Consider the following 15,173-nt stretch of genomic DNA (forward strand, 5'->3'; position numbering starts at 1 on the left):
TCTACTCGGGTTGGTAGTAACTTGAATGATTCTTCGCTTTGTGTGAGCTCCAGAGATTTTTCTGTTTACTTATCTCCACTATTGTTCTTTCCTTGGAGGTTTTTCTTTTTCTGTCTTCATGGAGTTTCACTCTTGTGCAGATTGATATTCAGCTAAAGATACAAAGATAATTTTAGGTAGTTTTCTGGACCTCTTTTTCTGTATAGTACCCTCTTTTCTGTTCCTCTGCCTGCAAATTCTAGCTGACTCAGCCTTCCTCAACTCTAGTTTCTGTATTTTCAAGTCAGAGAGATTACTTGACCCTGTTTCTGTTTTTTTACCTAGTGCCATATTTAGGAATTGTATTGAGGCAAAAAGCTGGGTGATAGTAGGGTTTGCCTCCTTTGTATCTTTTCTATTAGGGATCACAGTCCTGTCTTTTATCCAAGTCTGATCATGAATGTTTGACATATTTTTGTCCAATATTAAGTAGTTTTCAGAAGGAGTTACTCCATACCCTATCACTTCATGGAAGTTTGACAAAAACTTTAAAGGTTTGACAAAAACACTTTTTAAAAGAAGACGTGTATTATTCATATCTGTTTCTCCATTTTAGACCTCTCTTCACTTCTTAGTGGCTAAATAATCCCATTTCCTCTAATAGATATATAATATATATATATATATCCCAAATCCTTCCAATATATTAATATTCCCTTCCTCCACACTGTTAACTTCATATTTATCACATAAAGTTAGTCTTTTCTTTCCATCATCATGCTTGTCTTGCCAATTTCCTAATTCATAATAAATAGATGGTCCTAGGAAAACAATCTCACCTGTAATATGATAGTTATTCAATTATTTTTTGCATCAGTAAATACACATATCTTTTACAACCAACTTGAACTTCTTGTGCACATAATTACTAATGTGCTACTTACATTAATTAAAAAATTATTGTTTATGCCCAATACTTCAAATAAATGTATTTAAATTTATTAAATATTTATTGATTAAAAACTACTGTCTACAAGGCTAAACTCTAGGGTGAGGGAAGAAAAATATAAGTATGTCATAAACTCTGAACTCAAGCTGTAAAGACACATATCTATATATAACTAGACAGTAAATCTAGACCAAAATTATAAGCATTACAGAGATACTGAAACAAGGTATTAGAAAACATAGAGAGGAAGCAACCAGGGTAAGTAGAGGAGAGAATTCACAGAGTGCTTGCATTTGAGCAAAAGCACCTCATGAGATAAGAATTCTGACAGAGAAAAGGGGAGATGGGAATGAGGCATAGAGTTTGCCTGATTAAGGCAGTATGAATGTGCATGCTGTGTTTGGCAAATTAACCATGAGGAAAGGCATGGTGGGGAGATGGTACATGAAAAATAAATCAGGGCTCTACTATGGAAAACTGATATTTTAAAACAAGTTCAACATTAGTCAAGGCACAGTTTTCTACTTCTTATTCTACTGAGGTCAAAAAATAGAAAGCTTCTATGTATTAGGTACAAAATGATTCAGAGACTGTTTCTCTTCTCTAAATTCCCATAATTCAGATCGTTTGGACAACTCAATCTATTGCTTTGAACTATTTTCTGGAGATTACATAAACTATATCTTATATCTGTAATTGCAAGAACAATATTTTCTATTATTTGTGTATCCTGCAAAATGACTAGCACAGTTCAGGACACATCATGTGTATATACATTTTGATTAGACAACTCTTGTTCCTTCACGTTCTCTATTTCATCCTTAGATGACTATAAAATAGAAATGCGTTCAGTGCTGATGTTTATGTAAATATGTACATGTATGCATATGTGTGTGTGTGTGTGTGTGTGTGTGTATTGGACTGACAAACAGAAATTAATAGGCATGTTTGATCAAAAAAATGTGAAGTCTTTCAACAGCCCCACAAACAAAAGATAAACATTCCCATTATTAAATAGCAATATTTTATCATTTTTAATATACAACATATATTCCTTGTCTTTTCTCATCTTTATATTGTATACATATTATTTCTATCATATTTTCAGCCATTTTCTGGGAAAGCAGTTGTTCAGTTATATGAAAGTAAAATTTGGGAGAAAAAGTATATAATTAAAATGTATATTAACTAAGTCATGATAAATAATCAAAACTTAGAACCGAAGCATTTTATATTGAAAATAAAATGAATATAAATTAGACATTAAGTCGGTTAGATCAGAAGTCTGTTAGAACTGACTAACTCTAGTTCACGACACCAAATCAAGGTAGCATAAATAAAGTAGTATGTGGTACTACTCCAGATATTGCCAAATTTAAAATGCTTCTTTTGTATGCTCAATAGCATTCAGTACATGTTTTTTTGGTGGAAAAATTTATTAATTAATGCTAGCCAAAGAAAATAAAACCTGATGTTTTCTCCCCTCCCAAATTATCTTTAATAAACATATTAACAATGCTAAGTGATTTTAAAACTCTTTTCTTTTTTGAGATAAAATTTTTTAAGTGGAAAAGAATTTTTCAGATGTACCAAGACAAGTTCAAAAACATGGCAATATCCTTCAACCTATGCAACATTCTCAGCATCTTGTCAGCATTTAATTAAATCTCCCTGACCCAGGTTCAAATGCCAGAATTGGAATACCTGAGCCACATCCTATCTAGCCAAGGCATTAAACCCATGCTGGATAAGTCTTCTATCTGAGATAATGAAGTAGGAGGTACCCAGGACAATCAAAGACATCAGCAACTTCTGACTTACCAGGTTTACTGTTAATTCATTCCCCATTGCTTCACTTTGATCTTCCTAATGGTGAACTAATTTCACCTTGAAGAAAAGGAATTTTTCTACTCTTCATCTATGGATTTCCGTATCTGAAATCCCTTTCAAATACGCATAACTCTGACCAAACAGAACTACTCCAAACATATCTGACCCTGTGCCACTAAATCTGTCAGTTACAATATCACCAGGGAATGCCATCCTGTCATTGCATAAAGACAAAACCTCTTCCTGTGGCAGCCTGCAGCTAATAACTGGTTGATGAAGTGCAGCTACCTCCTCCAAACTGAGAACAATTCTGAAAGGCCACCCTAGCTTCTGAGTTCCTGTGATGTTGGTCAAGCAGAAACAGATCATTCAGTGGACAGCACCTACATAAACCTTCCCTAGTAAGGTGTGAATCCCAACCTTAGGGAGACGGGCTCTCTTCCATGATAGTCCTTCCTTGGATACTCTCCCTCAGTCAGAGAATACCTTTATAGTTTGTTTTACATATTTATAGTTATTCTCCTATCATAGTTTAATAATCTTTTGTGTTAAACTTTCTTGGGAACCTTCAACACAGAAATATAAGCAGGAAATTATAAGAAAAGAAAAGGCTAATGTTGAGCCAAAGACACAATAAAACTCATTGAAATCAGAAAAGAATACGTTAGGAAATTTAAATTATTTTGTCTCTAAAAGCCAAACTGATTTTACATAAAATCAAATTAGTGTTTTGGTGGCCAAATTGGAGACATTCACCAGAATCTATACCCTCAAAAAGGTCAGAAAACATGGTGTTCAAGTAGATCAAGAACACTGATCTACTCTAAGACCATATAATCTTAGGTGAAAAAGCCTGAGCAGAGAATACAAAGGAAATAATCAAAAATATAATAGAAGAAAACTTTCTGGAATCAAGAAAGATGAGGTATACAACAAATGCCTGGAAGAACTGGAAAATAATCATATCAAGACATATTCAGGCAAATTCTTTTAATTCCAAGGAAAAAGAATAACCTATCCAAGCTTCCAGAATGAACACTCAGATTGCCTACTCAGATTGCCAGGATTCTTAGAGGCAAATAATAGAAACTGACTCTGTTAAGGAAATCAGATACTTTGTTTTTACATCCCAAACATCCAGAAAACAAAGAAAATTTAAAAATCCCGAAGTCCACTATATCTATGCCAAGGAGAAAAAATATCATGTTGACCTCATATTTTTGCAACATATGCAATATAAACATAGTATAAGCATTATATGACATAAAATGTCAACAGACTACTCAAGGTACAAGGTTATAACTCAAGAATTTTATACCAATAAAAGTTACTGGTTATGTTTAAAAGCAAGATAGAAAATGCAGCCCTCAGGAATAATTCTTGAGATAATATATTTATCCTATTTGAAAATAAATTACAACCTGCCAAGAGACAAATCAAGGAATCAAAAAGGTGCAACATGTAATATAAAGTATAATTCATGAATATTCAAATAAATTAAATACAAAGTTTTAAGCATAACAATATTTATTAATATAATTATAGAATACAGTTATTAATATGGTCATTATTTTCAGTGAAACAATTACATATTCATAGAACTTGAGATCAGCTGAAAATTATAATTTAGGAGGGTAAAGTACGGCAACTAATTACAAGATGAATATAGAAATCAACAGTCTTTCTATTTATAAGCGAAGACTTCTAGAATATGCAATAGGAAAAGAACATGATTCAAAAAATTTAAAAATCAAAAATTAAAACAGCTAACAATAACCTTAAATAAGAAATGTTGGTGCCCTAGGGAAATAAAACTAATTATGAAATAAAGAAATACATGTCAAGAGACAAAGGAAAACTAGTTTAAACGGAGAAAAATGTCACAATAATGTTTGAGAAAGCTGAACTTTCCAAAGATGGCAAATCTTCCTCAAATAAAAGTGTATTTGGGATTATAATAATCTATGGATGCTTTATATAAGTTATACATAAAGTGACGGCTGAAACTTTGTCATATTTTATTATATCTAAGACTAGAACTGTACATAACAGACATTTGTTTAACAATAAATGCTTTCCAATAAATGGTTAAAGTCATAAATTAATCCTAGCTGGATCTGAGAGGAAAGATGGCAATATGAATTTAAAAACCACTATAAAATAAAAGAAAGAAGAGAAGAGCTAAGGAAATGTATGACAAAGAATATAAGTACTATGAAAAGTAAAACACTATAGGACTTGTGCAAGAGTAATAGAGTAAATAGTTCTGGTTCAGAACTTAATATATAATCTTTGTTACATAAACACATGAAAAAGAAGCACCAAAATTTATAAAAAATAAGTGGATTACTCAATAAACTATGATGGGAAGTAAGTTTATGTGTCTGAAAACAAAACATGCAAATTGAAGTCTTCTGTGGGAAAAATAGGCATTTTCTTCTAAAAGCATTTCTACTATAAATAGTAGTAAATATAATAGAAGAAAAGATTTATAGACTTCATTAAAAAATTTAACCCCTGTATTTGAACATTAATACTAAAATTCTAAAACACGTGAAAACCTTGGAAAATTACTTACAATAAATGCAACAAAATAATAATATCCTTAATATGCAAAGACTCTATATACCAATAAGAAAAATAGCATAGTAAATGAAAAGCATACAAAAGACTTGAAAAGATCATTTTAAAAGTAATACAATTGACCACTGATCATACAAAATATGTTTAACTTCTTTAGTATTTATAGCAATTAAAACTTGAATAGCAAGGAGATAACATGTTTTATCAATCAAACTGGCATGTTTTCAAATCATAATGTTTGATGAGGAGCTTTGCATTGGGAATGTAAATTAACAAATTATTTTGAAAGATAAGTTGGTAGTATGTGTAAAGAATCTTTAAAAAGTTTCTTCTCTTTCAGAAATTCCACTTCTAGTTATCTATACTAAGAGAATAAATGTTATATGTGTGTGTAATGATATTCATTATTCCATTGATACAAAAGCAAATAATTGAAAACACCTAATATTTAACTGAAAAACACTGTTAAAGAAATTAGAGTATATCTATATAAGAAAATATTTAAAGATCTTTAAAATCATATTCTCAGAAAATATTTAGTAATATGAAAAATTGTCATTTTATTATTTTAATATGTTGCACTGTTTTAAAAAGTAGTATAACAAACCCTAGGAAGACTAAATTCCAGTTTTAAATCTTTTTTAATAAAATTCATCTCTAAATAGTGAAATAATGGCCTATTTCAATTTTTTAATACTTTTATGAATTTTGCAAACTTTCAGTGATCAATTCAGAATGCTTTTACAATCAAATATTACTGATGTTATGTGCTTCAATGAAGTTATTTCACCTCTACCAATCTAACCTAAAAAAAAGGTAGATGTGCACAGATTTTTTTACCCAAGGATATTTATCATCACATTATATATAATAAAATAAATGTATAAACAATCTAAATGTTTAACCATAGAAAATAATTAAATCGTGCTACCTGTGTGTGTATACTTTTATGTATTAGGATATTATTACTTTAAGTAAAATTTTGTAAAACGTTATTGGCATGGGAAAATTTTCCTGAAAATTAAGAAATAAAATGCACAGCATGATTCTATTTCATTTTTATAGTGACTTGTGATAGGGTTTGGCTTTGTCCCCACTCAAATCTCATCTTGAATTGTACTACCTGTAATCCCCATATGTCTTTGGAGGGACCCAGTGGGAGGTAATTGAATCATGGGGGCAGTTACCCTCATGCAGTTCTTGTGATAGTGAGGGAGTTCTGATGGTTTTATAAGGGGTTTTTCCCCCTTTGCTTGGCACTTCTCCTTCCTGCTGCCATGTGCAGAAGGACATGTTTGCTTCCCCTTCTGCCATGGTTGTAAGTTTCCTGAGGCTTCTCCAGCCCTGTGGAATTGTGAGTCAATTAAACCTCTTTTCATCATAAATTACCCAGTCTTGGGTATTTCCTGATGGCATCGTGAGAATAGACTAATACACTCGCATATATAAAACTAAGATAAAATATATTAAAACACATCTCTGTATGACAGGTGAATTTTCGTTATTCATACATATCCTATTTTCCAAATTGTCTATAATAAGAAAAAACAAGCTTTTGAAAGAAAAATGGAAGATTATTCCCCCATTTAGAATCCCATAATAACACTAAGTGATTTGTTGAAATGTTATCAGAAAGCAGAGGCAATCCTAAGAATTTAAGTGCAAATTACAGAATTTTCCTATCTTCACACTTTCTAATTGCCAAATAATTCATAAAAATAAGTAGGACTTAATTTCATGACATGTATTAAGATAAATAAAGTAAATGGTTTTCAATTTGAAGTATTCTATTAAGTCTTTTCTAACCTGAGCTTATGAAATGTATGCTTGCTTCTCATTTCTTTGTAGGTCTTTGCTTCCAGAAATGTTAAAATAACATGATTACTAAATATATCTCAATTTCAAAGTTTCATACAGCTACTGTGAAGTCAAAATCTGGAAAACAAGTAAAAAAGTGGAGTACTTACTGTTGGCAAGAACTACCAGAGCCCTAAGACTATTGTTCTATAAATATTACATTATAAAGTGATACAAATTAATTAGATTTTAGAAGGGCGGAATGGAGTAGGAAGAAGGAGAATGTGTTGTGAGACACAGTATAACATACAGGAAGAGTTGAGGTATATATCTTTATTCTTACTGACATATATCCCAAATAAATCAAAGCAAACTCAATACTTCATGTATTCAGATTAATAACACCTATTTCTAATTTTAATATAATAGGTTCTTTAACAAAAAGTTTTCAAAATATTTCGAAGGGCTTTAAAAGTGAATCTTTAGTTTTCTTCTAAGTACACTTTTGCTCTCCTACATCTTTCATAGCCTACACCTAATTTCTACTTTCTGGCCTCATCCCCGTTTCTAGGTCCTGCTCCACAGAGGTGTGATCAGGAGGGCCATGCACCATTACAAAACTGACATGAATTAGATCTTAAAAGCAGTACCAGTTGCCCCTCCTCCAAGCTGTTTTTTTTTTTTCCCCTTAAGGCTGCTCAAGAAAGTAGCAAATAATACAGCCTAAATAATATATGATTTGGTGAGGACTTTTTTGGAGGAGAGGAATGGGATGTGATTACTTCATTTAAAACTGCACAAGTGGGAAACAATTTCCAAATGCTTTTCAGAAAATATCTTGTAATTAGATTCTCTTTTAAAACTACTAGGACTTTGAAGTAAAATAATGTCTGCTGCTGAGAACACTGTTGAGTTGCAGTTAACTCCTACTAGTGATCAAAATGACCCAGTCAAATCTCCAGCTGCTTATGTAATTCTGAATAAATTCGCCATTTTTTAAGATGGATACACCAAAGAAATAAAGTTCAGTTTGCAATGGCTCACGCCTGTAATCCCAGCACTTTGGGAGGCTGAGGCTGGCAGATCATGAGGTCAGGAGATCGAGACCAGCCTGGCTAACACCATGAAACCCTATCTCTACTAAAAATACAAAAAATTAGCCGGGCGTGGTGACACGCACCTGTAGTCCCAGCTACTCGGGAGGCTGAGGCAGGAGAATCTCTTGAACGTGGGAGGCAGAGGTTGCAGTGAGCTGAGACTGCACCACTGCATTCCAGCATAGACAACAGAGCCAGACTCCGTCTCAAAAAAAAAAAAAAAAAAAAAAAAAAGAAAGTTCAGTTAAAAGATACCCACTAAAACAACTCTGTCTTGGCAAAAATTGCAACACTTCAATAAGGAGGAATATTTGGCATGTTCCATTTGTTATTCTGTGATGTACCTTACTAGAGACAACCAAATAAGATAGAACAAAATCTATATTGAGAACTTACTGTTCTACTTAACACAGGAGTGGAGTACTTACTGTTAGCAAGAACTGCTACAGAGCCCTACGACTATAGTTCTATAAATGTTAAATTATAAAATGATACAAATTGTTTTCATGATTCCAGGAAGATGGCAGCCTGTGTCTGTATTCTCTATTCCTTCTCCTTCCTAAGTCCCTGGTGTGGCTACTTTTCCTAGAAAATAACTAAGTGTACTCTTGGAGGCTAGAAAGAACCTAGAATCATCTGAGATTTTAAGTCCTAAAAACGAAGATACAATTCTGGCCTAAAACTTACTGGACAGTGGTCAGAACCCCTTCTAGGCTACCTTTTCCTACACAACTTGGAACAAATGTCACAGATTCACAGATAACCATAAGCAAGGAGAGAAAATTCTCCTACCTGTTTACTAAGAGAGCCCAAGTGTCCCTTTACACTGTAGTGTTGGGCTAAGTACAATCCATCCCTGACTGCACCAAACTTAAAAAAAAAATCTCTTTTTCTAAGCCTAAATTTCACTAAAAGCACTCTGGAGCTAAACACTCCCATTTAATTATTTATTGTTGTTTAATTACCATTTTCTTAGCAACTCCAAAACCTGAGCAGTACAGGTGTTGACAGGTCCCATGCCCAATAATAGGAATGCCCATTAATATGAACAATAAGGATCAACAAACCATTTTATGAGACAGTGGCTTAAAAGAAGAAAACTTAGATGATCAACAATAGTAGAGGTAAAAATAACAGAGGACACACAAAAAAATGGGGAAAAATGTACTATAATCTCTTATAAATGTGAAAGTAGAATGTGTAAAAATAATGTCTAGAACTAAAAGAAAGAGCTCTTGAATTTTAAAATTCAGTTGAGAAAATGAAAATGTCACTGAAGAAAAGTAATTTTGTGTTTTAGAAAATCAAGTGAAGAAAATAGAATAAAAATAAACCCTGATAGGTATCAAGTACAGATTTAACATTTGTAAGTTGGTGAATAATGGGATAAAAACAAATGAAGATGCGATGATCAAAGAAATAACAGACAAAAGCTCTCCTCATCTGAAGTTACACTCAGATTAAAAGAGCTCACTTGTTAAATAATCTAAATGGCACGTAAAGATAATCTGATGATTTTTGAACTCTAAGGTTTTTTTGGTTGTTGTTTTGTTTGAGACAGGGTCTGGCTCTGTCACCCAGGCTGGAGTGCAGTGGCACCATCTCGACTCACTGCAACCTCCGCCTCCAGGCTCAAGCCATCCTCCCACCTCAGCCTCCCAAGTACCTGGTACTACAGGTATGTACCAACACACCCGGATAATTTTTTTTTCATTTTTTGTAGAAATAGGGTTTCGCTATGTTGCCCAGGCTGGTCTCAAACTCTTGACTTCAAGCGATCCGCCAACCTCGGCCTCCCAAAGTGCTGGGATAACAGGTGTGGGCTACCATGCCTGGCCGAACTCTAGCATTGAACTGGAAATATTACCAGTTTCAACAAGGGAAGAGAAAAGCAGATATTTTCAAATAAAAAAGACCCAAATTATTACCAAATTCTTCACTGTAACATCAGAAGTTAGAACACAATAGACCAACCATTGTAGATTATGAAAGAAAATAACTGTTAAAAATAGGCAGCGGGACTTGAAATCCTACCTAAATATGGGAAATGGCAGACAGGAGTCAGGACTAATTTGCAGCACCCACTCAGATGGACAGAACAGCATGTGGAGACTCACATCGTGAACTTTTGCTCCAAGAACTGCCATAGGAACATACCAGAAAAACTGAAAGAATTCACAGACCCGTTGAAAGAAGCAGCTTGTTACTGCAAACTCTGTGAGACAGTTGAAAAAATGTCTTGAAAAGTGTGAAAGGGGTAAAGTCTGCCTCCAAACACACATCCTCCTTGGGGAACCTGAAAATCCAGACCACGTGAGAAGGATTGAAACTTACCTAGAGCTGAAACAAATTTAGACAGCCAAGCAAAATACAAAAGTAGAAGAAGCAGGCCAGGTATGGTGGCCCATGCCTGTAATCCCAGCACTTTGGGAGACCAAGGTGGGTGGATCACTCGAGGCCAAAAGTTCAAGACCAGCCTGGCCAACAAGGCAAAACCCCTGCCTCTCTAAAAATACAAAACCTAGCCAGCCATGGTGGCACATGCCTATAATCCCAGCTAGCTGGGAGGCTGAGGTGGGAGGATCACCTGAGCCCAGGAGGCAGAGGTTGCAGTGAGCCACGATCACACCACTGCACACCAGGCTGTCTGTTAAGACTCTGTCTCAAAAAAAAAAAAAAGGAAGAAGCAGCAGCAGGAAGAGCCCTGTAGGCACTCTCAGGGGAGCCATTTCTGACTTTATCTCACGGGGGTCTGTGGGACGGCTGCAAGTGGAATTTGGGAAGGACCACAGAGAGAAAGAAACTTCCAGCTGAACTTCTATAATAATTTTGACCAAGCATGAATTTTCCTGGGCAGAATCTGGGGAGGGGGCGAATGGGAAGTGCCGACATGAACATAGAAACTGCGGCATGCAGGGAGGGATGAAGCCTGAAATCCCTGCTTGCTTTCTCAGCTCTCAGTGGGTAGGCTTGTAGCCTGGTACAAGATCTCAGTACTGCTCACAGGCTCCCTGTATATAAACTCAGTGCTATTGGAGGGGCATGGTAAGAGTTAGACTAGCCTTACTGGCTGCATGGGAGCTGAGTGAGGCCCGTCACTGCCAGCTTTTCCCCACTTCCCTGGTGACCTGTATGATGTACCAGAGGCAGCCATAATCCTCCTAAGAACATAACTCCATTGGCCTGAGAACCACACTCCCATCCCCAACAGGAGCCATAGCAAGTCCTGCCCAAGGAGAGTCTGAGCTCAGACACACCTAACCCGGCCTCCACTTGATGATTTTTCTCCACCTGCCCAGGTAGCCAAAGATAAAAGACATAATCTCTTGGGAGCTCTATGGCCCCACTCATCACCTGAAAAACCTGAGTACTTATCCAGGCAACCTTAAAGCAAGCTTGTATCCCCCTATACTATGCAGTTGATCTCTCTTGAAAGTGTCACCCCCTGGCTAGAGGCCAACCAACTCAAGCCATTACAGTAACTCATAAAAGAACAACCCCACTCCAAGGAAGAAGAAGACAACAGCTAATTCCACTGCCTGTAGCATCCTAGCTAATCAGAGGTCCTGAGTCTGTCCATGTGACAACTTCACTGCTAACACAACTAGCATTGAGAAAACCAGAGCAATAAACAAAACTACAACCAAGGACACCCACAGAGTCTACTTCACTCCTCTTCTACCTCCACTGGAGCAGCTGCTGGTATCCATAGCTGACAGAACTGAAGATGGATCACATCACAGGACTCTTTGCAGACACTCCCCAGTACCAGCCCGGAGCCAGGTAGCTCCGCTGGGTGGCTATAACCAGAAGAGAAATAACAGTCACTGCAGTCTGGCTGTCAGGAAGCCCCATTCCTAGAGGAAGGGGAAGAACACCACATCAAGAGAGCACCCTGTGGGACAAAAGACTCTGAATAGCAGATCTTTAGCCCCAGATCATTCCTCTGACATATTCTGCCCAAATGAGAAGGAACCAAAAAGACAACTCTGCTAATATGACAAAACAAGGACCATTAACATCCCCAAAAGATCACATTAGCTCACCAGCAATGGATCCAAATCAAGAAGAAATCTCTGAATTGACAGAAAAATAATTCAGAAGGTCACCTAACACATAAGGACTCATGTAAACTTAAGGTAAAGGGGTGGAAAAAAATATTCCATGCAAACAGACACCAAAAGGGAGCAGGAGTAACTATTCTTACATAAGATAAAACAGACTTTGAAGCAACAAAAGTTTTAAAAAACAAAGAGGTACATTATGTAATGATAAAAGGACTAGTCCAACAGGAAAATATCAGAATCCTAAATATATATGCAGGAGTTCCAAAATTTATAAAACAATTACTACTAGACCTAAGAAATGAGACAGACAGCAACACAGTATTAGTGGAGGACTTCAATACTCCACTGACAGCACTAGACGGGTCATCAAGTCAGAAAGTCAGCAAAGAAACAATGAACTTAAACTATACCCTATAATAAATGGACTTAACAGACATTTAAGGAACATTTTCTATCCAACAACTGCAGAATATACATTCTGTTCATCATCACATGGAACGTTCTCCAAGATAGACCATATATGATAGGCCACAAAACAAAGCTCAATAAATTTAACAAAACTGAAATTATATCAAGTGCTCTCTCATACCACAGTGCAATAAAATTGGAACAAAAGGAACCTTCAAAACCACGGAAATACATGGAAATGAAATAATCTACTCCTGAATAATCATTGGGACAACACTGAAATCAAGATGGAAATGTAAAAATTCTTTGAACAATAATATTGACACAACCTATCAAACCTCTGGGATTCAGCAAAAGTGGTGCTAAAAGGAAAGTTCATAGCATTAAATGCCTACATCAAAAAGTCCGAAAGAGCACATATAGACAATCTAAGGCCACACTTCAAGGAACTAGAGAAAGAAGAACAAGCCAAACCCAAACCCAGCAGAAGAAAAGAAATGACCAAGATCAGAGTAGAATTAATTGATATTGAAACAACAACAACAATAACAAAAATGGAAAAGATAAATGACACGAAAAGCTGGTTCTTGGAAAAGATAAACAAATCGATAGATCATTAGTGAATGTATTAGTCCATTTTCATGCTGCTGATAAAGACATACCCGAGAATGGGTAATTTATTGAAAAAAAAAAAGGTTTAATAGACTCACAGTTTCATGTGACTGGGGAGGCCTAACAATCATGGCAGAAGGCGACATACACATCATACATGGCAGCAGACAAGAGAGAAAGAGAATCAAGTAAAAGGGATTTCCCCTTATGAAACCACGAGGTCTCGTGAGACTTATATACTACCATGAGAACAGTATGAGAGAAACTGGCCCCCCTTATTCAATTATCACCTACTGGGTCCCTCCTACAACATGTGGAAATTATGGAAGCTACAATTCAAGATGAAATTTGGGTGGGGACACAGCCAAATCATATCAGCGAGATTAACCAAGAAAAGAGAGAATATCCAAATAAGCTCAATTAGAAATGAAATGGGAGATATTACAATAGATATCACAGAAATAGAAAAGATCATTCAAGACTACTTGTACACCTATAGGCTCACAAAGTAGAAAAACCTAGAGGAGACAGATAAATTCCTGGAAATATACAACCATCCTAGATTAAACCAGGAAGAAATAGAAACTCTGAGCAGATCAATAACAAGCAGTGAGATTAAAATGATAATAACAAATTGCAAACAAAAAATGTTCCAGGACCAGATGAATTCACCATTGAATTCTATCAGACATTCAAGGAGAAACTGGTACCAATCCTATTAACATTATTCCAAAAGATAAACAGGGAATCCTCCCTAAATCATTCTATGAAGCCAGTATCACCCTAATACCAAAACCAGAAAAGAGTATTTAAAACAAAAGAAAACCAAAAACCAATATCCCTTATGAACATAGATGCAAAAATTCTTAACAAAATACTAGTTAACTGAATCCAACAGCACATCAAAAAGGTAATCCACTATGATCAAGTGGCTTTCATACCAGGGATGCAGGGATGGTTCAACATACACAAGTAAATAAATGTGATATATCATATAAACAGAATTAAAAACATCATCTCAATAAACACAGAAAAAGCACTTGAAAAAATCCAGTATCCCTTTACGGTTAAAACCCTCAGTAAAACTGGCATAGAAGGGACATATCTTAAGGTAATAAAATCCATTTAAGACAAACCCACAGCCAATATTATACTGAATGGGGAAAAGGTGAAAGCATTCCCCCTGAGACCTGGAACAACACAAGAATGCCCACTCTCACCAATTCTATTCAACATAGTACTAGAAATCCTAGCCAGAGCAATCAGACAAGGCACAGAAATAAAGGGTACCCAACTCGGTAAAGAAGAAGTCAAACGGTCAAACGGTCACTGGTCACCAATGATATGATCATATACCTAGAAAAGTATACAGACTGATCCAAAAAGCTCTTAGAATTGAAAAAAATGAATTCAGCAAAGGATCAGGTGACAAAATCAGTATATACCAATCAGTAGCACGCTATACACCAACAGTGACCAAGCTGAGAAGCAAATCAAGAACTCAACCCCTTTTACAACAGCTGCAAAAAAAAAAAAAAAAAGAAAAGAAAAAAGAAATACTTAGGAATATATCCAACCAAAGAGGTGAAAGATCTCTACAAGGGAAGCTACGAAACACTGCTGAAAGAAATCATAGATGACATAAACAACTGGAAATACATCACATGCTCATGAATGGGTAGAATCAATATTGTAAAAATGACAAATCTACAAATTCACCAAACTAGAAAAAACAATCCTAAAATTTATGTGGCATCAAAAAAGAGCCTGCATAGCCAGTGGAAGACTACTCCAAAATAATAAATCTGGAAGCATCACATTACTCAACTTCAAACTATACTATAAATCTGT

At 35.4% G+C, this 15,173-nt stretch overlaps 1 protein-coding gene across 6 annotated transcripts in view; it reads right to left on the reverse strand.

The window, feature by feature from the left end:
* ANKS1B (ankyrin repeat and sterile alpha motif domain containing 1B) overlaps positions 1 to 15,173 on the reverse strand; it is a 1,246,961-nt gene that overhangs the window by 922,234 nt on the left and 309,554 nt on the right. The gene's annotated exons all lie outside the window — the stretch shown is intronic.

Source organism: Hylobates moloch, unplaced genomic scaffold (genome assembly GCF_009828535.3).
Source record: "Hylobates moloch isolate HMO894 unplaced genomic scaffold, HMol_V3 SCAFFOLD_12, whole genome shotgun sequence".
Taxonomy (NCBI): Eukaryota; Metazoa; Chordata; class Mammalia; order Primates; family Hylobatidae; genus Hylobates; species Hylobates moloch.